Consider the following 24865-nt stretch of genomic DNA (forward strand, 5'->3'; position numbering starts at 1 on the left):
AGGAGGTGAATCACGCGTGATGTTTCGGGGGCGGCTCAGGCGGTTGAGCATCCGACTCTTGATTTCGGCTCAGGTCATGATGGTCTCACAGTCTGTGGGTTCGAGCCCCGCATCGGGATTCTTCCTCCCTCTCTCTCTCTGCCCCTCCCCCGCTCGCTCACTCGCGCTCTCTCTCTCCTTCCCTCAAAAATAAATAAACAGGGGCGCCTGGGTGGCGCAGTCGGTTAAGCGTCCGACTTCAGCCAGGTCACGATCTCGCGGTCCGTGAGTTCGAGCCCCGCGTCGGGCTCTGGGCTGATGGCTCGGAGCCTGGAGCCTGTTTCCGATTCTGTGTCTCCCTCTCTCTCTGCCCCTCCCCCGTTCATGCTCTGTCTCTCTCTGTCCCAAAAATAAATTAAAAAAAAATAATAAATAAATAAATAAATAAATAAACAAAAGTGTTTAAAAAAGAGTTCTGTTTCAGCTCTGCTGTCTTTGGTAAGCCCATTAGGCACCCAACAGGGAGTTTAGCGTAAGAGTCTGGAGTTCAGAGGCTGGGGTGTGAATTGGTGAGCCTGCAGCACAGAGATACTACCGAAAGCCAACTGCAGGAGCCAGAAGGAGGACTACAGGGCAGAAGGAGGATTCCGGAGCCCCAGGGCAGGAGGAAAACCCAGGCAGGGTAAGAAACTGAGCAGCCGGAATTGGAGAGATCCGTGGCCCAGAAGCTAGCGAAGCAACGTGACCGAAAAGGGAGATGCCATCACCTGTGGGAAGTGAGAAGTGACCTCTGGATCCGACTGTGACGTTGACAGGTAAGATCTCCCTGGAGGGGCAAGGAGAAGAGACTGACTGTAAGAGGGGATGAGAGTGGAAATAGCTACATTTTGCTATTAAGTTGCGGGAGAGAAGGCCTGGTGGCTGGAGGGGTACCCAGCATGCAGTTGCTGATGATGCCGTAGGTTTATTTCGTTTTGTAAGAGACAAAAACATACGGAGCACATCTGTCCGTCTGAGGAGGTCAATCCAGCAGAGAACACGGGTGTCCCCGAACGGACCCACGGTGGCCCCTCCACGCCCGACAACCCTGAGCCCCTGCTGGTGACGGAGGGGTGTGCCAGCACTAACTGCTGACTGAGTTTTGCAGGCGCTGTATCACTGGGCAACTAACCCTTCATATTCTCTTTTTTTAAGTGTATTTATTTAATTTGCGAGACAAAGAGAGCACAGGCAGGAAAGGGGCAGAGAGAGAGGGGGACAGAAGGTCTGCCGCGGGATCTATGCTGATAGCGCGGACCCTGATGCGAGGTTCGATCCCACACACCGCGAGATGGTGACCAGAGCCGAAGTCGGACGCTCAACCGACTGAGCCACCCAGGGGCCCCAAGTCTTCATTTTCTGACCGTCCTCGTGAGGAATCCTGTATGGAGATCCCTGAGACGTGCAGGCTTGGAGTGCATCTGAAATATGCTGAATGTATTTATTTTAAATACAACGTTCTTAGAAAACGAGCCGTATAAAAGGACTGGTCTATACTAAGTTCTGTCCCTTTGTTGTGTAACTGCAGTCACACAAAAATTGTGTCTGTCCCTTTGTACCACAAGTAGATCTTTAGTGATACTCTGCTATCAGCATTTTCCTACCCACGTCCACAAGCAAGGAAAATTAAAGCATCCAGACACCGAATCTGTCGCTATTTGCGGAGTTGGGCTCTTCTCTCGCTGTGCCCAATGATTTCACACAAGATAGGTAGCCTGGATGTTTCCGTTTAAAACCCGTAACTATACCTTCAGCTTCTTAGTAAGTCTGTTGTTTCATGCTGTATGAAATAAACAAGACGTTTCTGTGCCATTCACAATGTGTGCTGCCAGAAATACAGACGACTGGACTAGAAACTTCCAAAATTCTTTATAATTCTAACTCCCAACAGGCACACCGAATCCATTCTATAGCACCTTGTGCAAATGTTTCTCCACCAACTGGATCAACAGCAAAATGTTTTAAGTTTCGCTGTCTCACATGTCAATTCACATTAAAAAAAAATGTTTGAAATAGCCATTTTTGTTGTCTTCTATCAGATTAAATGCTGCCAGCCTACAAGTTCAGTCTAGGGATCAGAATCTCTTAAAAAAAAAATCACACAAAAATAAATCTGAATCTATTTCCATGAAAGCCTTATAGATATTACTTTTTATTTAAGTTTATCTATTTTGAGAAAGAGAGAGCGTGCACAGAGAAGGGGCAGAGAGAGAGAGAGACGGGGGGGGGAGGGGGGGGGGGAGAGAGGGAGAGAAGGGGAGAGAGAGAATGAATCCCAAGCAGGTTCACTCCACGCTGTCAGCACAGAGCCGGAAGCAGGGCTTGAACCCATGAACTAGGAGACCATGACCTGAGCCAAAACCAAAAGTCAGACATTCAACTGACTGAGCTACACGGGTTCCCCATCTTCCAGATAATTATGAACGCCTGTATTGCCCTCCACCCCATATCTGTTTGCCTAGTGCATTAGTCAGGGATTTTCAGGGAAACACAACCCATTAGATACATACCATATATCTCTGTATATATAAATAAACTTATAAAAATATCTATATACCTATAGATATATAGGCATAAATAAAAACCTTGGAAGGAGCCAATGTCGCAATTCAAGTCTGAAGGCAGTCTGCTGCAAAATTCCTCTTGCTCAGAGGCGATGAGTCTTCTGTTTCATCCAGGCCTTCAACTGATTAGATGAGGCCCACCCACATTATAGCAGGCAATCTGTTTTACTCAACACCCACTAATTTAAATCTTTTTTTAATATGAAATTTATTGTCTAATTGGTTTCCATACAACACCCTGTGCTCATCCCAACAGGTGCCCTGCCCTCCTCATGCCCATCACCCACCCTCCCCCTCCCTCCCACCCCATCAGCCCTCAGTTTGTTCTCTGTATTTAAGCGTCTCTTATGGTTTGGCTCCCTCCCTAACTTTTTTTTTCTTTTCTTTTTTTCCTTTTTCTCCTTCCCCTCCCCCATGGTCTTCTGTTAAGTTTCTCAGGATCCACACAAGAGTGAAAACATATGGTACCTGTCTTTCTCTGTACACTAATTTAAATCTTAATCTCATCCAAACGCCCCTCAAAGGAACAGCCAGAATAATGTCTGGCCACATATCTGGCTACTGTGGCCCAGTCAAGTGGACACACAGAATCACCCACCACACCTCGGTTAGACAGCATTTACTTCAAGTTTTGTTTACCGACACAATTTCTCGTGTTTCATGACTGGGATCCTCTCTTCTGGATGTGCGCCAGTCTGTGTGTCCCTCTTTATGTGAGAACCCAGAACTACACGTTCAGTTGTGATATGGTCGACACAGAAGGCATGAGAGGGCTCAGCCCTTAAGTATTAGCGTTTGTCACAGCTAATGAGGTTTGACAGTAATTTAATAAAAGCCTCTAGTATATGTCTTCTGCCTGGATACAGATCTTCATAAAAGTTGGATGTGCGTACCTTTTAGTTCCCCTAAAATGCATACCGTTTACTTGCATACAAAAAAAGCACATATAACCCTTCATCTTCCTAGTTTATTTTTTTATCAACGTCATGAAGTAAGCTTCTCTACCCAAGCTTCACGATTGTTTTTTGTTCTATCGTTTCACAACTATTTCCTTGTCAAAGCTCTTTGGTATTTGGTCCCAGGACCAAATCTTGATTCAATCTTCACTTTCCAAAGCTGATTCTGCTCCCCAGAGCCCCCCGTCAGTACCCCCGCACCCCTGTCTCCTTGTTTCCTGACCCCTTATAAGCACATCTTTACACTGAGCCAAATGAGTCCTTGTGCCTCACGTAAGGACCTTAGACTTCTCTCACAAGACTCACAAACAACAGATACCCAAGCTTCCCTGAAACCTCATTTAAATGTCTCACTCTGTCACTCCTTGCTGTGGAGGCAAATCGCCCATATGTAGTGATTTAATCCCCCTTAAGAAATATTCATCATTGTGACATTTTCATTTTGCCTGGGATCAAAAAGTTGGGAGAATCGTCTTTCTCACGTATCATAACTAATACCATTGATACAAAACCGCAAATTTGCGAAATCATCCAATACTGGACCGTAACATCTATGCTGAAATACTGACAGTCTCGATCTGCCTTTCTGGCAGAATGTATCAGCCTTGTAATTAAATAGTCCATTGTGTAATCAGTGGTACCCCCATTTTGCCGCTGGAACAGAACCCCAGGAGGGAAAGGCAGGATTCTATTTTGCTCGCTGAGCGATCCCCTGGTTGACCACGATACCTGCACGAGAGACACTCAACAGATTGCGAGCATACGTGCATGACACCCTCGGTCATTCAGGCGACGATGACGGCCAGTGACAGTCAAAATGCTCACTGTTACCCCAGCCCTACTGCTACAATCACCGAGCTTTTTTAAGTTTTTTTATGTTTTATGTTATCTTTTGAGAGACAGAGAGGGACAGAGCATGAGCAGGGGAGGGGCAGAGAGAGGGAGACACAGAATCCGAAGCGGGCTCCAGTCTCCGAGCTGCTGGCACAGAGCCCGACGCAGGGCTCGAACCCACAGATGCAAGATCAGAACCTGAGCCACCTAGGCGCCCCCTACGATCACCAAGCTTTTAATGAAATCGTTAGCACCCAGGGTCAGTTTCCTCCCCTCTCCTCGCCCAGGTCTACACTGATGAGGAACAAACTACCCCAAGTGAAAGGAATTGGGAAACGGTGGAGAAAAACCAGGGTCCGAGAACAACCTCGACTTGGTTCTCTGCGGAGCGAACTCTCCTCCCATCTGCCATCCCCCGGGACGGCACACAACACAGGAGCCCCTCCGCCTGCCCCGGACACAGCAGCGGGCAGCTTCCGAAAACGGTGAAAAGCCCCACCAACCAGAGTTCTCTCCCACTTATGCAGCAGGCAGGGCACAGCTGGTGAACCCTTGTGACCCCGCAAGGCTTTCAAGAACCAGATGCTGCAACAGTAACACAGGCCCTTAATCGTGGGACCGACCTGAACAAAAGCGGATCCAAAGGTGATGTGGTGAGGGGCTAAGATGCGAAAAGGAAAAGGGAAGGCAGGGGCACGGCCGACACAGCTGAATTCTTAGGGACGCTTGCAAATAAATGCCCTGGGCGTGGCCGCAGCAGCCGCGACAGGAATATTTCACGGAGTGAGCACTTTTGTGCGCGTATCGAGACTCCGCCCTCCTCGCCCGGGAGACCTGAAGCTGGACCCTTTCTCCTAAGATGACCGCGTCAAGCTGCCCCCATCGGACTTGGATGATGACCAGCTTTCTCCCTTTTACCTCGGCAGGAGGCAGTCTTGGATGATGACCTGGGCGGTCTTCCGACTGAACTCGTGTGAGCCTCGTTTGATAAATGGAGAGATTTCCTGCATCCAGGGCTCATATGGGACTTTAGCGAGAGGAGGCGTAAAAAGTGCCCACCTTCTTGCTTGCCACGCGCTAAGCACTAAATAAACAATCGCTCTTGGAAGTAAGGCTGGCTGGATAAACAAGGTGCTGGGCCCCCTCCCTTCCTCGCCCCAAGCCTTAGCCGCAGCTCCCTCCCACACTAGGGTGCAGGACCCCAGTGCCTCTGGAACACAGCAAAGCCCGCTCTGGGTTATTCTTTGGGGTGTGCCTCTTGCTCCTGAATTCTTGGAAGAAGGAATGGTTCCCCCCAGCACCGGTGTCCTTGGCAGTCTCCTGGTCCTCAATTCTGCCTAAATCGTGCTGACATCTCAAGCACTCAGCCTCCGTAAGCCTGGGACGGGTTCCAGTCACTCCTGATGAGTGTCCGTGTTTGTGCTGGCTGTTGAACAGGTTACTCATTTCAATGTTCTGGCTTTAAGGGCAAAGACAAATTAAAAAAAAAAAAAAGGCTTAATTCTCTTCATTGAAAATACAGTCGGTCCCTTGAACAACACGGCGGATAGGGGTCCTGGCTGACACCCCAGAGCGTCGAAACTCCGCACAGAATTTCCGACTCTCTGAAAATTTAACTCCTGACCACCTACTGTTGACCAGGAAGCCTTACCGGTAACGTAAACCACTGACTGACATGTGTTTTGTGTGTTGTGTTTATACACTGTATTCTTACCATAAAGGAAGCTAGAGGAAAGATTATCAAGAAAATCATAAGGAGGGGCGCCCGGGCGGCTCACTGGTTAAGCGTCCAACTCTGGATTTCGGCTCAGGTCACGGTCTCGTGGTTCATGAGTTCAAGCCCTGCATCAGGCCCTGCACTGACAGTGTGAAGGCTGTTTGAGATTCTCTCTCTCTCTCTCTCTGTCTCTCACACAGAAAATCGTAAGGAAGAGAAACACAGCTAAGTACCGTACTGTATTTAGGGACACTAATTCGCCTCTAAGTGGGCCCGTGCAGTTCAAACCCCAGGGTCAACTGTAGGGGAAATCTTTCCCTCCTCTGCTTTTTCTTACCAAGTTCACCTCGGAAAAGTGAGCCATTGTAAGCATTTTCTCATCTCTCTGAAACGTATCCTTTTGAGGACGAGATGGGCCTTTTGTTGCTGGACCGTCTTCCCAAGGAAGGCGGGAGCCATCTTTCTGAAACGCAAATGTCAAGGGAGACGCTCCCACCCTCCCGGTTCCCGCGGGGGGACAGGGGCCTCCCGTGAGCTGGTGTCAGGATCCCTCCGATACGCGTACCTCCTCCCGTCCTAGAGACAGGCGGCTCCTTCCAACAAGCTGGAGGAAGTGGTCACCCCAGTTACCAGGTGGGTTAGCATGAACCGTGTCTGACCGGTGGTGCCGTGAAAGGCCACGGACTCGAGGACTAGTTCCCGCGTGTCAGGAAACACGGGTGACGCAGGCGGTGTCGGCTGGACTCCCTGGGTGGTCGGGTTTCTTCTTGAAAGTTCCTCGATTGCCTACAATACGCATCTCATTCGGGCCTCTTATTCACACCATAAAAGTGGTTGTTTTCCTCCACTATGTTTGTGGACAACATTTCCGGGCTGGAAGATTCTGGTTTTCATTCTATTTCTCCAGCACATTCCACCCGGAACCTTCCAGAAGTCACCTGGCTGGCATTCCTGCTCCGTACTACACCGCAGCACACGTGCCTCTGCTTGTTTGTGTTTACGGGCAAGGAGCCCAAGGGAGGAGGACGGCGTATAGACTGAAGGAGTCACGACGGCTTTGACAGTAAGAGGCATGGGTGCCAAGGCCCTGGGGCATCCTGACTCGCCTCAGCAGGGCTACCTTCGGAGGATGAAACGTTCCTCCTCCAAGCAGCACAGGGCAGTCCCTAGGTCAGGGACAACACAGGCCTGTATCTCTCCGCGGTTGGTCTACAAGCAAGACTGAGTTGAACCCTGCCATTCCCCAGCCTCCTTCCAACTGGTCCCGGCACAAGTGTGACGAGATCCATCGAGAAGCTGCTTCTTCATGATCACCGCTGACCCATCTTTGTGAAGCCCTCTCCCCACCTTCCCATGTTAGCCCTCTCCCCATCTTCCTGTGAGAGCCCTTTCCTAACCTTCCTGTGTTAGCCCTCTCCCCTCCTTCCTGTGTTAGCCCTCTCCCCTCCTTCCTGTGTTAGCCCTCTTCCCTCCTTCCTGTGTTAGCCCTCTTCCCACCTTCTTGTGATGGCCCTCTCCCCCACCTTCCTGTGATAGCCCTCTCCCCACCTTCCTGTGATGGCCATCTCCCCCCCTTCCTGTGTTAGCCCTCTCCCCTCCTTCCTGTGATAGCCCTCTTCCCACCTTCCTGTGATGGCCCTCTCCCCTCCTTCCTGTGATGGCCCTCTCCCCTCCTTCCTGTGATAGCCCTCTTCCCACCTTCCAGTGATAGCCCTCTCCCCACCTTCCTGTGATGGCCCTCTCCCCCCCTTCCTGTGTTAGCCCTCTCCCCTCCTTCCTGTGATAGCCTTCTTCCCACCTTCCTGTGATGGCCCTCTCCCCTCCTTCCTGTGTTAGTCCTCTTCCCACCTTCCAGTGATAGCCCTCTTCCCACCTTCCTGTGATGGCCCTCTCCCCTCCTACCTGTGTTAGCCCTCTCCCCTCCTTCCTGTGATGGCCCTCTCCCCTCCTTCCAGTGATAGCCCTCTTCCCTCCTTCCTGTGATGGCCCTCTCCCCTCCTTCCTGTGTTAGCCCTCTCCCCTCCTTTCTGTGATGGCCCTCTCCCCTCCTTCCTGTGTTAGCCCTCTCCCCTCCTACCTGTGTTAGTCCTCTTCCCACCTTCCTGTGATGGCCCTCTCCCCTCCTTCCTATGTTAGTCCTCTTCCCACCTTCCAGTGATAGCCCTCTCCCCACCTTCCTGTGATGGCCCTCTCCCCTCCTTCCTGTGTTAGTCCTCTTCCCACCTTCCAGTGATAGCCCTCTTCGCACCTTCCTGTGATGGCCCTCTCCCCTCCTTCCTGTGATGGCCCTCTCCCCTCCTTCCTGTGATGGCCCTCTCCCCTCCTTCCTATGTTAGTCCTCTTCCCACCTTCCAGTGATAGCCCTCTTCCCACCTTCCTGTGATGGCCCTCTCCCCTCCTTCCTGTGTTAGCCCTCTCCCCTCCTTCCTGTGATGGCCCTCTCCCCTCCTTCCTGTGATGGCCCTCTCCCCTCCTTCCTATGTTAGTCCTCTTCCCACCTTCCAGTGATAGCCCTCTTCCCACCTTCCTGTGATGGCCCTCTCCCCTCCTTCCTGTGATGGCCCTCTCCCCTCCTTCCTATGTTAGTCCTCTTCCCACCTTCCAGTGATAGCCCTCTCCCCTCCTTCCTGTGATGGCCCTCTCCCCTCCTTCCTATGTTAGTCCTCTTCCCACCTTCCAGTGATAGCCCTCTTCCCACCTTCCTGTGATGGCCCTCTCCCCTCCTTCCTGTGTTAGCCCTCTCCCCTCCTTCCTGTGATGGCCCTCTCCCCTCCTTCCTGTGATGGCCCTCTCCCCTCCTTCCTATGTTAGTCCTCTTCCCACCTTCCAGTGATAGCCCTCTTCCCACCTTCCTGTGATGGCCCTCTCCCCTCCTTCCTGTGTTAGCCCTCTCCCCTCCTTCCTGTGTTAGCCCTCTCCCCTCCTTCCTGTGATGGCCCTCTCCCCTCCTTCCTTTGTTAGCCCTCTCCCCTCCTACCTGTGTTAGTCCTCTTCCCACCTTCCTGTGATGGCCCTCTCCCCTCCTTCCTATGTTAGTCCTCTCCCCTCCTTCCTGTGATAGCCCTCTTCCCACCTTCCTGTGATGGCCCTCTCCCCTCCTTCCTGTGTTAGCCCTCTCCCCTCCTTCCTGTGATAGCCCTCTTCCCACCTTCCAGTGATGGCCCTCTCCCCACCTTCCTGTGATAGCCCTCTCCCCTCCTTCCTGTGTTAGCCCTCTCCCCTCCTTCCTGTGATGGCCCTCTCCCCTCCTTCCTGTGATAGCCCTCTCCCCTCCTTCCTGTGATAGCCCTCTCCCCTCCTTCCTGTGATAGCCCTCTTGCCTCCTTCCTGTGATGGCCCTTTCCTCTCCTTCCTGTGATAGCCCTCTCCCCTCCTTCCTGTGATAGCCCTCTCCCCTCCTTCCTGTGATAGCCCTCTTCCCACATTCCTCTGCCTTGCTTTCTGAAGGACAATCCCCCCTAACCATCGCTGTGACCGTTCCTCTCTGATTATGTAGCTCCCCCATGACTGTGATATGGGAGAAGAGGGTTTCAGCCTTTGTCCACAGAGACTTCTGTAAGTACCTCACTGACTCCAGAGTTCTTTTTTATCCCTTAAATTCGAACTGAATCCCTTGTCCAGGGAACTAATCTCCAGGAAAAAAGTCCCCTTCTAGTTTATTTGCAGGGTGGTCCTGAAACAATTCTAAGCACTTGAATATTTTGGGTCACAAAGAGGCTTTGGGAATGCATTAACTGTCATTAGCACTGCTAAGGTAACAGCCAAATTTTTAAATTTGCATAAGAGCATTTTAACATCATCTCCTTTATACGTGCTAAAGAAGAAGGGGGGGACGAGCCTTTGTAGTAGGCTTTAGAATAGAGTCTTATCTGCAGTAATTAACATTTCCTAGATGTCTAAGAAAATGAATCATTTTAAGTAATCGTAGCTAAAAATAAACTTTAGAACAAAGTGGGAAAATACCCAATTTCTCTTTAATAACCAAAGTCAAAAATGAAAGCCATCTCTTTAACCCTCGTCCCTCCCCCCCCCCATGTGGGCACCCTGTCGTGAATCAATTTAGAATGAAACTGGGAAGGAAGATTATTTGCGGTGATAACTCACAGACTCGCTCGCTCCCAAAACGCTAGCCACACAGAAGGCTGAGAAGAAAAGATGGGAATTGTGTGGTGTGAGCCCAGATACAAATCAAGTGTCCCCACGGAACAGAAGAAAGAGACACTCTCCTCCTTTTCTTTCAGAATTTCCTTCTCTGTCCTTTTCAAATCTTGTTTGTATGGAAATGTTTTTAATGGCTAAATGCCTCTGGCCAGTGTCTCCACTCAGAAATGCTGCCTCAAGGACCCAGGAGCTGAATCTCTGAAAAGTAATCCTGGAGAAAGATCCGCCTCACTTCCCGGGGTCTCGGGGAGACATGGGCCTGACTCATCCCCGGGCTCCAGGTGGCAAATGCGACCCGACAGGAGTGGCCCCATCTGTGGCTACACAGAGGAGAGATTTCTGTCCTCGCAGGGGGGCTGAATGTTTATTCAATAATAAAATGAATTTCTGTCTCTTCTGCCTCTGTGATGAGGTTGTCTCGGTTGGGAGGAGTTTGCTTTTCATTGTATTTCCCCACCCGGGGCTTTGCCAGGTACCCGGCGGTCCTGGCAGTCAGCGAGGAAGGTTGTCCAAGGCCCGCTGGCCTGGCCGCTCTGAGCCCGGTCAGCCGGCCAGAGCCCCTGGGCACGCTGCTGGCTGCTGGTTCTCTGAGACACGAGCGCAGAAATTGAGAGGATGCCATTTAGAAAGGTTTCTAGCAATTTTCACGGAGCAAATGTACAGCTTCGGATCTAGGAATACAAAATTTGGGTTTGCATTCTGTAAATCTTCTAGCTTTCTCATTTTTTTCATTTCTGTCGCATTTTATAAAAGTCCTGATCCATAATGGAACGGAAATGAAACAAAACAAAACAAATCAAAACCAATGCCCCTTCCCCAGTCTGAGGACTGGGAAATTTAGAAGCAGACTGTAGCATGCGCCAGAATCAGCCGTTCGAGTCCGAGGCTGTGACCCCCCCAACCCCCGTCCGCGTTCCTGGCTCGGCAGGTCCGGGTGGGGCACATTTCTTTCCCAGGCGATGTCACCTTGTTCACGCTGCTGGTCTAGGCACCACATTCTGAGAACCACCCTCCAGAGAGTGTTTCAAAGTCCTGATGCCTCTGGCTCACCTCTCTCTCTCTCTCTCTATCTCTCTAAACGATAAACAGTAAGAACAAAAAAAAAAAATCCAAGACTGAGGTGGGCCAATTTTTCAAGGAAATTTGCAGAGACCATGGCATTCGCCACCTAGTTTGGCAAGGTGACCAACGGGGCGTCCTGCTCTTTCCAGAAACCAGGCAACTCTTCACTGGCTTTGTCAGCAGCAGGCCTCTCAACCCAAACATCTTGGCTAGGAAAACATTCCAGAAAAAGACAAGCAAGCAAGCAAGCAAGCAAGCAAAGAGCGGAGGGAGGGGACAGCGGACCCACTTGGTCGGCCCCCTCCGGACGCGCGAACGTCGAGGAAGATTTCTTCCAGGCTGAGGCTCTGGTGGGAGGGGAGGCTGGAGGGGACAGCCCTGTCCCGGGAGCTTGGCACCCAAGTTCCCACAAGGGTGGCGCACCACAGTCGCAGGCGGGAATGCCAGGCTGGTTGAGGGCATCAGAGGAAGAAGCGGCAGCCACGGGAGAGGACGCCTCTTTCCGTTCGCCCTTGAGCTTCTGTGCCCGGGACCTGTGGGCGCCCGCGGAGTCCCGGCGCCTTCTCTCGGCATCTCCTTCTTTTAAGTGATCGTGAATCATCACCCAGGTTTCACAAAGCCAGCTCTGCAGAACGCGAGGAACCGCGCAGGTGTCTGAGCTGAATGCACACGCAGATCAGTGGCCCCCACGTCGGAGGCCACTGTGCACCCAGGAGGCAGGGGCCCCGGATTCTTGCAGAAACCAGAGCGGGTTGCACCCCGGCCTGACCACCGATCACACCGCGGTGGTGGAGGGCCCCCGGCGCGCTCACTGAGGACGGCGCGGACGGTGCATCCTTCCTCCCAGGGTCAGCGGACAGTCCTCCCCCAAGGCTCTGTTACCATTTTCCAGCCTGCTTCTACTTTCTGGGTAGACCCACTCTGCGCTCTACTGCTCGCGGTTTCTTCCCCTCCGGTTGCCGGCCCCGGCCACCTCCTTCCTGGCCCGCCCAGCTTTTGGAGACCACACGCGTTCTCCTCCATGCTGCTGCTTTCCACCAGCTGGCCAGGGGCTCCCCAGGGCAGCTTCTGTAACTACCGCCAGGTCTGTGCGCACAACCGGCCTCTACCGACGTGGCCTTCCCACGTCCAGTGGCTGCCCGGAAAACAGTGCCCTGTGCCACCACATTGCACGGTGTGCTCGCCCACCACACGCAGAATACATTTTAAAATTCGTCTGCGTTAACAACTCAGACAACAACAGATGCTGGCGAGGATGCGGAGAAACTCTTGCACTGTTGGTAGGAATGCAAACTGGTGCAGCCGCTCTGGAAAACAGTGTGGAGGTTCCTCAAAAAATTAAAAGTAGACCTACCCTACGACCCAGCAATTGCACTACTGGGTATTTATCCACGGGATACAGGTGTGCTGTTTCGAAGGGACACAGGCACCCCCATGTTTATAGCAGCACTATCGACAATAGCCAAAGTATGGCAAGAGCCCAAATGTCCATCGATGGATGAATGGATAAAGAAGGGGTGTGTGTGTGTGTGTGTGTGTGTGTATGGAATACTACTCAGTGATTGAAAGGAATGAAATCTTGCCATGCTCAACAATGTGGATGGAACTAGAATGTATTATGCTAAAGCCAAACAAGTCAGTCACAGAAAGACAAATAGCATATGATTTCACTCATGTGTGGAATTTAAGAAACACAACAGATGAACATATGGGGAAGGGAAGGAAAAATAAGATAAAAACAGAGAGAGAGAGGTAAACCCTAAGAGGCTCTTAAATACAGAAACAGACTGAGGGTTGCTGGCAGGGTGCTGGGTGGGGGGAGGGGCTCAATGGGTGATGGGCACAATGGGCGATGGGCACTAAGGAGGACGCATGCGGGGATGAGCGATCCCTGGGTTCTACTCCTGAAGCCAGGACTACACTGTATGTTAGGCAACTTGAGGTTAAATAAAAAATAAATTAAAAGTAAAAAATAGTAAAATCTGTCTCCAAGCACTGTGAAAGGCAACACAGGTACAGCAAAATGCACCCAATATGAACATACAGACATAGAAACCATCGTTTTGAAGCAGCCTGTGTAAACTCTGGGAGAGCATCTGACCCCTCCCCACACTCCAGAAGCCCCCACATGCCTCCCTGCCCCCACACGGTCCCCCTCCCCCAGTAACAGTACTGTGATTTGCACCATCAGAATTCCCTTAGTTTTTCTAAACATGCTATCCCATCTACCAAGGACTCTACCTCAGTATCCCTCAGTATGACATTTCAGCTTTACCTGTGCTGAACCCTATATAAACGTAACCATACTGGGCGCCTGGGTGGCTCAGTCGGTTAAGCGTCCGACTTCGGCCCAGGTCATGATCTCGCGGTTCATCGCTCCGAGCCCCACGTCGGGCTCTGTGCTGAGGGCTTAGAGCCTGGAGACTGCTTTGAATTCTGCGTTTCCCTCTCTCTCTCTCTGCCCCTCTTCCGCTCCCGCTCTGTCTCCCTCTCAAAAACGAATAAACAAACAAACCAAAAAAGGCAACCATACAGTCTCCTTTCCGTCCTGGTTTCTTGTACTCAGTTCAGTGCTGTGTTTGAGAAGGTCCCTGTGTCTTTGAACGTCGTGCCCCTTCGCTCCTGCCACTGTCTGGTACCTCGTTATATAAACACACCGACAGCCATGAGTCCTACTGTTGATGGGGATTTGACCGGCTTTCAGTTGGAAGCTCTAAACCTTCCTGTACGTGTCCCTTGGGGCACGTCTGCACAATTTCTTGTGGGCATGCACCTCGCAGTGTGATTCCGGGTGACATCATCAATGTCAGCAGCTGCAAGTTGTAGCCCTCCCCACGATCTGTGTGCAGGGCTCTCACCGTTTCACATCTTCACCAAAATTTAGTGTTACAAATCTCTAAAAAATGTTAGACTTCTCTGGGCACCTGGGTGGGTCAGTGGGTTAAGCATCTGACTCTTGATTTCAGCTCAGATCGGGATCCAGTGGTTGCGAGGTCGGGCTCCGTGCTGACGGCGTGTGGCCTGCTTGGGATTGAGCCTCTCCCTCTCTCTCTCTGTGCCTCGGTCCTTCACGTGCGCTCTCTCTCCTCTCTCCTTCTCTCTCCCTTTCAAAACAAATAAACTTATGAAAAAAAAATTTTTAATGTTGGATTTTGCATTGGGTGCTTTCTCACTGTGATTTCAATTTGCCTTTCCCTACTTATGCTAATGTAGTTGAGGGGCTCAGTGCGTTTCTATAAAAGCCCCCTGGGCCCAGAAAAGCACTGTCCCAAGGATGGAGGGTCCTATCAGGCTGATGCTGTCGTGAGGACCAGACTGCCCTACTCTAGAGCTCCCAAGAAAGCCGATGTCTCTGCAGGTGGCTGGATCAGGGCTGCCCTGTGGCTTGCGTGGCCAACGAGGGGACAGGCGGCTTTCATTTCCTGATGTTGCTGTTAACAGGCTCCTTTTCCCTCTTGCACAAGAAGGTCGTAGGACACAGATAACCTTTTGTCGGCAGTGTCCCGTTTTTCTCAAGGGGACAAAAAGGTGAATTACAAGTAGTTGGAGCCTCTTGCTTCCAGGTGAGGCTGAACCACTCCATCCAGATCAAACAGAAAGACAGAGACCTTAGAAAGGAACACCTTCTGTCAGCCAGACAGAAATAATACTTGCTTTGCAAAAGGCTCGTTGCTGTCATATTGTTGTCATAGAGTTTTGCAGGATTGCTCTTTCCTTTTCCGTAAGCAAACCGGAGTCGGCGGTGAGTGTCACAGCCTTCCACCGGTAACCCTCAGCCTTCCCTCCCTGGAAATTTTCATAAAAGATTATGCTCCACTCTGAAAAGCCTGCGTGTGTTGAATATACCCCAGATTTACTCACAGCTCTGCAAGTTAATCTTTAACCTTTGCCCATGGCATCCTTAAACAGAAGAAGAAATAACAATAAAATCGGAAGGAACATGTGGAAGCCTGTGAAATTGCAAGAGATAGCAAGGGTTGGATAAAGAGGTGTCTCTACCTGTTAGATGCACGGTTACTTGGATCACGCTTTTAAGGAAGTTGAAGGAAATAGAGAGACTTTTCCTGAGAAGGGGCCCACGTGACAGCCGCCTGAACTTCTCAGAGACGCTGGCTTGTCCTGTGAAGCAGGAGTTAACCGACTTTATGTAGTTTAAAGGTTTAGCACCAGGAATGTGGGAAGTCACGTGAAGGCAGGTTTTGTGGAACCATAAGCAACACCATTCCAGCAAATAGAACCTGTCAACAAAGGCAGAAGTTTCCAGTCCCTGGATGTGTTCCAGAAAGGGCTGGAAATCCTACAAGGAGATGTCATTCTCGATGATCTCCAGGCCCTCTCCCATCTTTCGGGCTCTGGGTTTCTTTCCACTTGTGGCGGGGAAGAAGGTTTCTGAAGGTCGGCTGCTAAGTCCTCTCCATCCTGCTCAACGATCTTGCCGTGTCTTGATTCATTCAGCCACAAAACAGAAATATCTGTCCTGGGGCACAACAGGTTGTGCTACTATAATAAAATAGAGTATGTGAAATTACTTAATAATCTGCAAACTGTAAGTTATCGGTTAGGTTTGAAATGGGAAGCGTGGGATCTTAAAAACATATGCACAGTTTAGAGTCCTAGAAGAGGAGCAAAAAAAAAAAAAAAAAATCCTCTTATAAAGAAGTTTTCCCAGGATTTGATTTGATCTGATAACCAGAAATTTCTGGGGAACTAGTATTTAACCAGAAAAATATTTGGTTTTCTGTTGTAGATAATTATAGTTTTATACAATGTGTTAATTCTTTGTGTGTGTGTGTGTGTGTGTGTGTGTGCGCACACGCACATGCCTGAGAATGGAGAATTTAGTCCATAACGGAGCCCTTTTTGTTTTTTTGTTTTTTTGTTTTTTTTTTTTTTTTTATTTTTGGGACAGAGAGAGACAGAGCATGAACGGGGGAGAGGCAGAGAGAGAGGGAGACACAGAATCGGAAACAGGCTCCAGGCTCCGAGCCATCAGCCCAGAGCCTGACGCGGGGCTCGAACTCACGGACTGCGAGATCGTGACCTGGCTGAAGTCGGACGCTTAACCGACTGCGCCACCCAGGCGCCCCAACGGAGCCCTTTTTGTAAGGAGAGATTTGGGGCCTGAAGTTCATTAACTCTCATTTCTCGAAAACATAGGATAAGAAGGTTTAGGAAGTTGAGCTGAATGTACCCAGAGTCAAGGATGTACCCAGAAACTACACACTGGCTTCAGGCGCTGTAATCATACATGACTGCTGGTCTCATCTACCCAAGTTCAAAGCGGGGTTCCCAGTAGTAAAGGTTTTACTATGCATTGTTCATACATAACCAGAATCATAAAATGAGGGGCATTCGTCTGCTAGGCTGGACAACAGAGAGAGGAAAATCTTACTTTTCAAGTACCATTACCGTGAAGAAAACATGATCAGCCCTGGGTCTCTCCCACGCAAGACCCCATCACACCCTACGCACAGCTGATGCCCTTCCAGGCAGGTCTCTCGGCCGGGCCAGCTCGTCAGAGATTCCTTTCTGTTTTCACAAATGAGTAACACCAAACTGGAAACCAGAACATCCTTGGCAAGGCTGTTTATTACCTCGTGGTTATGTTCTCTTAATAGCTAAGGAAGTCAGGCGATCAAAGTGACTGTGCCCGCAGAAGTTCTCATCCAACAAATCCACGGCCCTGCCTCCGAGCTCTGGAAGCATTTCCACCTGAGAAACACGTGTCGCACACGCGTGTGCACAGACGTACCCGTGCAGGCACGCACGCCGCATTCCGCCTGAGCGGTCAAGGCTTATGGACGCCTGCTGTGGACTTTGTGACTTATGGGCACACATTTCTGCTATCTATTGTCTTTGTGTACAAACAGCGACAGACACACTGCGAGAGTGACGAGTGAGCTGAGCTGGAAGGCGCCGGGGAAGTCGGTGCTGAAGAAATTACAATGCCAACAAAATGTCTGTTCTGGCGCGGACGGGTACTTCCCAAGCACGTCCTCAGGTCAGAGTGTGGAGGAGACAGGGCTCCCCTGGCTGGGAAGAGGGGGCAGAATGGGACTTGAGGGATAATCAGTCTCTTCAAATTCCCTCATCTTACGCGGGAGGACACGGAGGTCCAGGGAGCCGCCTGCAAAGGACACTCGGAGAGTGGCTGGAAAATTCTAGAATTCCACTTGCTCCATTTGGTTTGAAATACACTTTCAGGTAGATCACAGACAAGTAATAGAGTATCCTGCAGTGAAAAGGACTGCTATCTGTGGGTGTGAATCAAAGGGAGCTTCCTGGGCATCCTGGTTCTTCCCCAACCCCAGGTGAGAAATGGAAAACAAAGACACAGCACATCCCCTCAGCTTTTCCCCTGGGGACTCTGCTTTTATTCCCTCTCCTCATGTGTCACTCCGTGCCCAGCTTCCCATTCATCTTGCTTGCTCCACAACCCAATACACCAGACTTGACTGTGCCCTTCCGCTAACCAAAATGGCTCCCTATAAACGGTGGCATTAATTCCTTAGACGCTATTGACCCTGTTTATTTTAAAAATTCACATTCCATCCAGTGGCTCTCCATCTTGGCTGCCCAAAAGAAGCACTATTGAACATATCGACACCCAGGGTGCAAAGCAGAGCAACATCGGCTTACCCCGTGAGCATGTGCACGCGTGTGCACGGGGGTGTGGAAGGCCCAAAGCTATCCTTCAATCATCACTGTCTCCTCTGGTGATGCGACCATTCAGCAAGGTTGAGAACCTCTGCCCTCAAACAACCATTCTCAACTCTGCCAGCCCACTGGACCACCTGATGTCCTTGGCTTTGTCAAAACCACCCCGAGGATTACGTCATCCAGCCGATGCTAAGACCTATGGACCCACGTGGATTTTCAGACCTTCCTTCCACCTCTTGAAAGAACCCCCTTCCCCATCCTCACAGGAAGCCACAAAAGAAAAGGGAATCCTGACTGCTTTTATCTACCTCTATACTCTTGGCTCTGGACGTACTACAAGGTCTGGGACATGCTCTCTCTTGAGTTCTAAAATGCGGCCCTATTATTCAAAGAAAATCAGCTTCTATAACCAAAAGAGGTCACAAAAATTCTCATCACCAAATGTAAAGTAATGGAAGGAAAAGGAAAAAATTTATTTCCCTCCCCACAAAAAGGATGCTGATATTATGATTTATAACTAATATATATAGTTAACCCTTGAACAACATGGGGGCCAGGAGGTCTGACCTCCTGTGCTAGCGACAACCTACATATAATCTTGGACTCCCCCAGCAACTTAACTACTAAGAGTCTACTTCTGACCAGGAGCCTTACTGGTAACACAGTCAGTTAACACGTATTTCGTATATCTGTTATTCCCGGTATTCTTACAATAAAGTAAGCTAAACAAAATGTTATTAAGAAAATCATAAGGGGGGCGCCTGGGTGGCGCAGTCGGTTAAGCCTCCGACTTCAGCCAGGTCACGATCTCGCGGTCCGTGAGTTCGAGCCCCGCGTCAGGCTCTGGGCTGATGGCTCGGAGCCTGGAGCCTGTTTCCGATTCTGTGTCTCCCTCTCTCTCTGCCCCTCCCCCGTTCATGCTCTGTCTCTCTCTGTCCAAAAATAAATAAAAAACGTTGAAAAAAAAAATTTAAAAAAAAAAAAAAGAAAATCATAAGGAAGGGAAAATACATTTACATACGCTGCTGTATTTAGCCAAAAAAAATCCACGTATACATGCGCCCGCGCAGCTCAAACCCAAGTTGCTCAAGGGTCCACGGGAGTTTGGTCGGCTTACAGGACTCAGGGCTCCCAAAACCCTTGGAATGTCCTGAGTAATGACAGCAATGGCAGCAACTTTTGTCCTAATACTGGCTCTTTTGTTCTCTGTTCCTGAAATCTCTTTAGAGCCATAAATGGGAAATGGGTGTGTTGTTATTCAGAACCAGCCCTTTTCACTACCCCTGAGTTTCTGTTCCGGGGTTCCTCACAAAGGATGTTGAAGGACACCAATGAAGAGCCAGGTGAAGAGACACAGAGGACAAGGTCTGCAGGGGTCCCACACAGAAGCTTTGGTCTTTAGGAAGTCCCCTAAGGATGGGGGCTGCTTGCCAGGGAAGTTAACCATGTGATAAGAAGGTTGGAACTTTCAGTCCCACCCCAACCTCTGGGTAAGGGAGAGGAGCTAGAGATCAAATCAATCACCAATGACCAAAAATCTAATCAATCGTGCCTATGTAATGGAGCCTTCCTAAAACCCCCAAGGATGGGGCCTGGAAAACTTCCAAGATGGTGAACCAGAACGCGGCCAAGGTGGCGGCACCCCAAACTCCATGGGGACAGAAGCTCCTGCGTTTGAGACCCTCCCAAACCTTGCCCTCTGTGACTCTTGATCTGGCTGTGCATTCACTTCCTTTCACATGCTTTGTAAAAAACCAGGAATCTAATACATGAGCCGGTGTCCTGAGTTCTGGGAGCGCTTCCACCAAATTAATGGAACCCAAGGAGGCCGACCTGGGAACCTGTGACTTCTACCCAATCTGTCAGAAGCACCTGAACTCCAGATTAGTGTCTGAAGTGGGGGCAGGCTTCTGGGACTGAGCCCTCGACCTGTGGGATGTGTGGGATGCTATCTCCAGCCAGCAGTGTTGGAACTGAACTGGATTACAGGACATCCAGCTGGTGTCAGAGAATGGCTTGCTTTATGGTGCTTTAAAAAGCACATACGTTGGGGCGCCTGGGTGGCGCAGTCGGTTAAGCGTCCGACTTCAGCCAGGTCACGATCTCGCGGTCCGTGAGTTCGAGCCCCGCGTCAGGCTCTGGGCTGATGGCTCGGAGCCTGGAGCCTGTTTCCGATTCTGTGTCTCCCTCTCTCTCTGCCCCTCCCCCGTTCATGCTCTGTCTCTCTCTGTCCCAAAAATAAATAAAAAACGTTGAAAAAAAAATTAAAAAAAAAAAAAAGCACATACCTTAACCCCTAAAGTGAGCATGAGTTTCAATTTTATTGTAGCTGTACGTGGAAAATACCATACACATGGAATTCTTTCTTGTGTTACCTGATGCGTTAGAACTTGAAGGAGTTCTTAAAAGTAAGAGAAAACAAACGTACGGCTAAAATCAGGGACCTTCCTCACAAAAGCAGTCCACGCCAAGCATAGACACGAGCCCCGGTCTGTGCATTTAACACACACACCTGCTTGAGTCCCGCTGTGCACAGCAACTGACCACAGATGATCAACAGAGGCTAATACCTGGAAATGCACCACCTCTTGGCAATAATAACACAGGATGTTCAAAGTGCCAAAGATGAACGAGTTCTGAGGACTGTCATTGGCATGAGGACAGGACACAGGACAGAGAGATGACTGAGGTACAGCAACGGCCTGCCTAGTATATTTACACATCTCAATGCAAAGTCCCTGCACAGGGAAAAGAGGCCAGCCCTCTGCAAGAGAGTTTTGTTTACAGTATTTCAAATATGACACCCTGAGCTGACCACCCCTTTCTGGGTTTGGGGACTTCTCCCTGGAAATTTCATCAACTTATGTTGATGTGTAAAGTCTTTCCAATCCAGTAAGTCCTCGAAGAGGGGTGCAGGAAATGGACCCTTGTTCCACTCTGTTTTCCTGCACGGGGGATTCATCGAGATTTCCGGAGGAGCTCAGTTACAAGGTTGATTGTTTTAGGAAGGGGTGCCCAAATGTCACCAGGGTGCCAATTCCTATAAGGAAGCAGGAGCGGTGGTCCCAATTACCCACCCCCCCGACAGAGGAGAACCTCTGCATTACTCAAGGCTGTACCCTTGAAAGTCACCTTACAAAGGTGCATGGCGGTTCCCAAGAAGGGCTCGGCACTGGGGGTCTGTGTCCCACACAAATCCCTGTAATTTACCTATAAACCTCAAAGAGCTTCCTCTGCTCACCTGGGCTCATTACAAGTAGAGCATCGACGTTGAAAGGTCACCCTGCTTAATCTAATCAACAGGCGAGCCACTCGAAGGGTCTGGAAATAAGCTCTTACTTCAGGTGTTTCCCATCTAGGGCTTTTATTCAACACAGGAAGGGGACGGCAAGGTCTGAAAAGACACTCTGCTCATACCATCACAGATATCTCCAGTCAGTGACCAAAGCCCTCAAATCAGTTCCAGCGGCCACAGGAAAAACAGCAGCATTCCCTCTCCAGGGAGTGAATTCTCAGACTGCAACTTTCATTCATAACCAAAAGCAACCAACCACGAGATTCTCAAGTGTCCCTGTGACCCGCAGACCTCTCATCCTCTCCATCCGGTTTCTGAACCTTCACTGACACAAGCCTGGTCACCAGGGGCCCACCTCACCATCATTAGCCCGCCACCTACAGGAAGAGCCATCAGCCTGCCAGGGAAAGACGTGCCCCACAGGGCACGGGGCACAGGGCAGTCCCCAAGGCTTTTGCTCTTAACCAATCCTTTCTGAGTCTCCGCTGAGCACCTCCGTGTCTGGGAAATGCTCACAGGGACAAAACAGAATTTAGCAGATGAAGTAATATCCTCCTGATAATAACATTTTCTATCGATCTTAGAACCTATCACAAGAGGACGTGCTTCTCCAAAAGAACCTGTCTGATTGAAACAGCAGTTAAGGAAGTACGGTATCAATGTATTAATAACAAAGGAAGGCTGAGCTGAGAACCCATGTGAGTCACCCTGCCCCCCAGATTTTCAAATGGAGACCTTGTGAAAATACGGTTATTTTTAAAAATAACTTTTGTTCTGGGAGAATGGGATTTTTGACAATATTAGAAATAAAGTTGGGGCACCTGAGTGGCTCAGTCGGTCAAGCGTCCGACTTCGGCTCAGGTCATGATCTCACAGTTCGTGGGTTCGAGCCCCACGTCGGGCTCTGTGCTGACGGCTCAGAGCCTGGAGCCTGCTTCAGATTCTCTCTCTCTCTCTCTCTCTCTCTCTCTCTCTCTCTCTCTCTGCCCCTCCCCCACTCATGCTCTGTCTCTCAAAAATAAATAATTTCTTAAAAAGGAAATAAAGTTTATGAAGCTGGCTCTTTTCAAAAAATTAAAATAGAACCCAAGAGGTGGTTTCCACCTATGTTATCCCTTTCACTCGTTTATTAACCCAAATGAGATCAGATGATATACTGGTAAGTTTGCCTTCTCTTATCACCTGTCAGCAGGAATCGCCCTCCAAAGCAGCGTATGAGGAACAAAGCATTCAGTCAGATTTCAGACAATGAGGGTACCCTTGTCTCTGGCCCCCGATGGCCACACCATGGAGCATGGGAAAGGGGCTGTAGCGATCAACCGTTTACATATCCGGCTGCAGCCCTAGGAGGTGCGGCTCTGACCGTGTTACGGGTACCAAATGTCTCCCTCTCCAATATCAGATCTCACGGGTGCGTCCAGAGAGCCGGGAGGGCTCCAAACTGAGGTGCAGGGCGTGGGTGTGGGTGTGGGTGGGCATCCGCGAGCACGTCCACGCACGACTCTGCAGGATGCAAAATGCTCTTCTCTCCATCACAGACGTGTGGCAGCTTCCCCCGTCGGCGCCAGGCGTGATTCACCCTGTCCCCATCCGGGATGGAAAATAGCACCTGAATCTCAATCAAGCTGCCAGCGAGAAGAGTTTGCCTGTCATGCAGTCCAAGCCAGGCTGTGCTCAGCGAGTCTTCCAAAATGACTGATGAAGAATTAAGGATCAGGAAGTCCCCAAATAACCACTTAAGTGAGGGAGTGATCACTCCATTAAAGCTGCGTGGATGTAGCTGGAACAGGAAATTTCAAAAAAAAAAAGGTACGAACCAGACCACAGGGTAATAACTGCCAATGTAAGAATCGACAGGACGATGGAAAGTTGATGAAGACTGGATCTCGTTTTCTCCTAGGCCAACGACGAGCCTAAAAACACGCCTGGTGGCCGCACAATTTGCTAGGCTCAGTTCCACTTGTTCTAATTGTGCTTATTAGCAACAGACACAGAGGACGGCGTGCGGTGAGTGCACGGACCGTCCTTGCTCAGAGCAGGAGGGAAACATGCCTTTAATTCTTCGTTTTCCAAAGTAAACCCAGAAGGGGCAAAGCGGGAGGGAAGACTTGAAAAGTTTTTCAGACGGAACACAAAGATGTTGCCATGTCTCCACATCCCATCTAAGTCATGACAAGGGGCACCTGTTTGACAACAGATGTAGGTAACCCATCAATAATCTCTCACTGTAGTATCAATATAATTCGTTCAAATTCTTGCTTTTGCCTCCGTCCTAAATGTGAAGGTGTGACTAGCACATTCGGGCAGAATATCAAAGGGGAATTATGGGTGCAGGTGGGAATTCAGTTGGAAAACATTATTCCAAACACGTTTCTGCCCCGTTTATACAAAAAAAAAAATTATGCTGAACAACACAATGGCTGAAAAGAGAAGGGGAAAATTGGGGAAACGGATGTATTTTCACAAACAAGCAATTAGGTCAGTCAGCCCCAGAACCCACAAACCGACGAAGGCCCTCAAAGGAAGGGCTTGTCATTTGGGGGTGAGGGTAGGGGGTTCCTGCAACATAACCCCTTCCAGGCAGTCACTGCCTCCCAGAGCTGTCTCAGATGACGTGGTGCACACCTCGGGCCAGAAGTCAAGTTCTGCACAGACCTCAGCCGGGCAACAGGTGTCTTGCTGTGGGTGTGGTTAAGCCTGCCGGATATTTGTTCAATTCGAATAAATGTTTCATTCCTTGTCTCTTTTTGTTTAAACCAAGACCTCAACATGGATCACTGACTGGGGTTGCCCCAAACACACCTCCGGCCACCCGCCCCCTCCCCCCATCACCCACCCCCAACCCACCTCATCGACAACTCCAGACCTAGCGCCGGAAAAAATTCCTGCATTTCCAGCGGTGCCCTCAGAAGTAACACGCCAGTCCCCGTCGCGTGGTCCCTCTCTCGCAAAACAAGTACCGGCGAGTGAGGCAAAAATAGAGCCCCTCCTTCTAATCATCCTCCACCAAGACCGCAAGGGTTAAAGCATCACCCAAATAAATACGCACAGGCACACACACAATTTCCACGGAACAAGATGGCAACCTCCTCGTCCTCGCCAGGAGGTTCCAGCGCCCTGACCCCTCGGCCCCACGCCCGGGGCGCAGGGGCCGCGGGGCGCGCGGGGCGCAGGGCAGTGGAAGGGGGAGGGGGGAAAGGCTCGCTGGGAGGCGGAACGCCGGGGTCCTCGAGTTGGTAAAGTTGTCCACGCTAAGCTGGCCCCCGGCCCTGCATCCCTGAGCCGCCCCCCCCACCCCAACCACAGGGGTCTCGGGGCGCACGGGAACCCTCGGGGACGCCGTGCCATGACCACGCTCGCTGGCACAGTCGGCCCGGGGCGAGGGGGGAGCAGGGCCCCGCCGGCCGGGTGGTGGCGGTGGCGGTGGCGGCGGCCGGAGCAGAGCGAGCGGCGCCGCCCCGAGTGCCAGAGGTTCGCCAACCCCAACAGGTCTCGAGCTCCGGGGACTCGCAGCCCCGAGGCCGCGCGGGCATCAGGGCCCTGGTCCTCACGGCCGCGGCGACCTCCTCTCCCCGCTTCGCCCCCGGGACAGCCCGGG

At 50.6% G+C, this 24865-nt stretch overlaps 1 protein-coding gene across 2 annotated transcripts in view; it reads right to left on the reverse strand.

The window, feature by feature from the left end:
* The window catches only part of DPP6 (dipeptidyl peptidase like 6), a 953748-nt gene that overhangs the window by 837637 nt on the left and 91246 nt on the right, over positions 1-24865 (reverse strand). The gene's annotated exons all lie outside the window — the stretch shown is intronic.

Source organism: Neofelis nebulosa, chromosome 4, assembly GCF_028018385.1.
Source record: "Neofelis nebulosa isolate mNeoNeb1 chromosome 4, mNeoNeb1.pri, whole genome shotgun sequence".
NCBI lineage: Eukaryota > Metazoa > Chordata > Mammalia > Carnivora > Felidae > Neofelis > Neofelis nebulosa.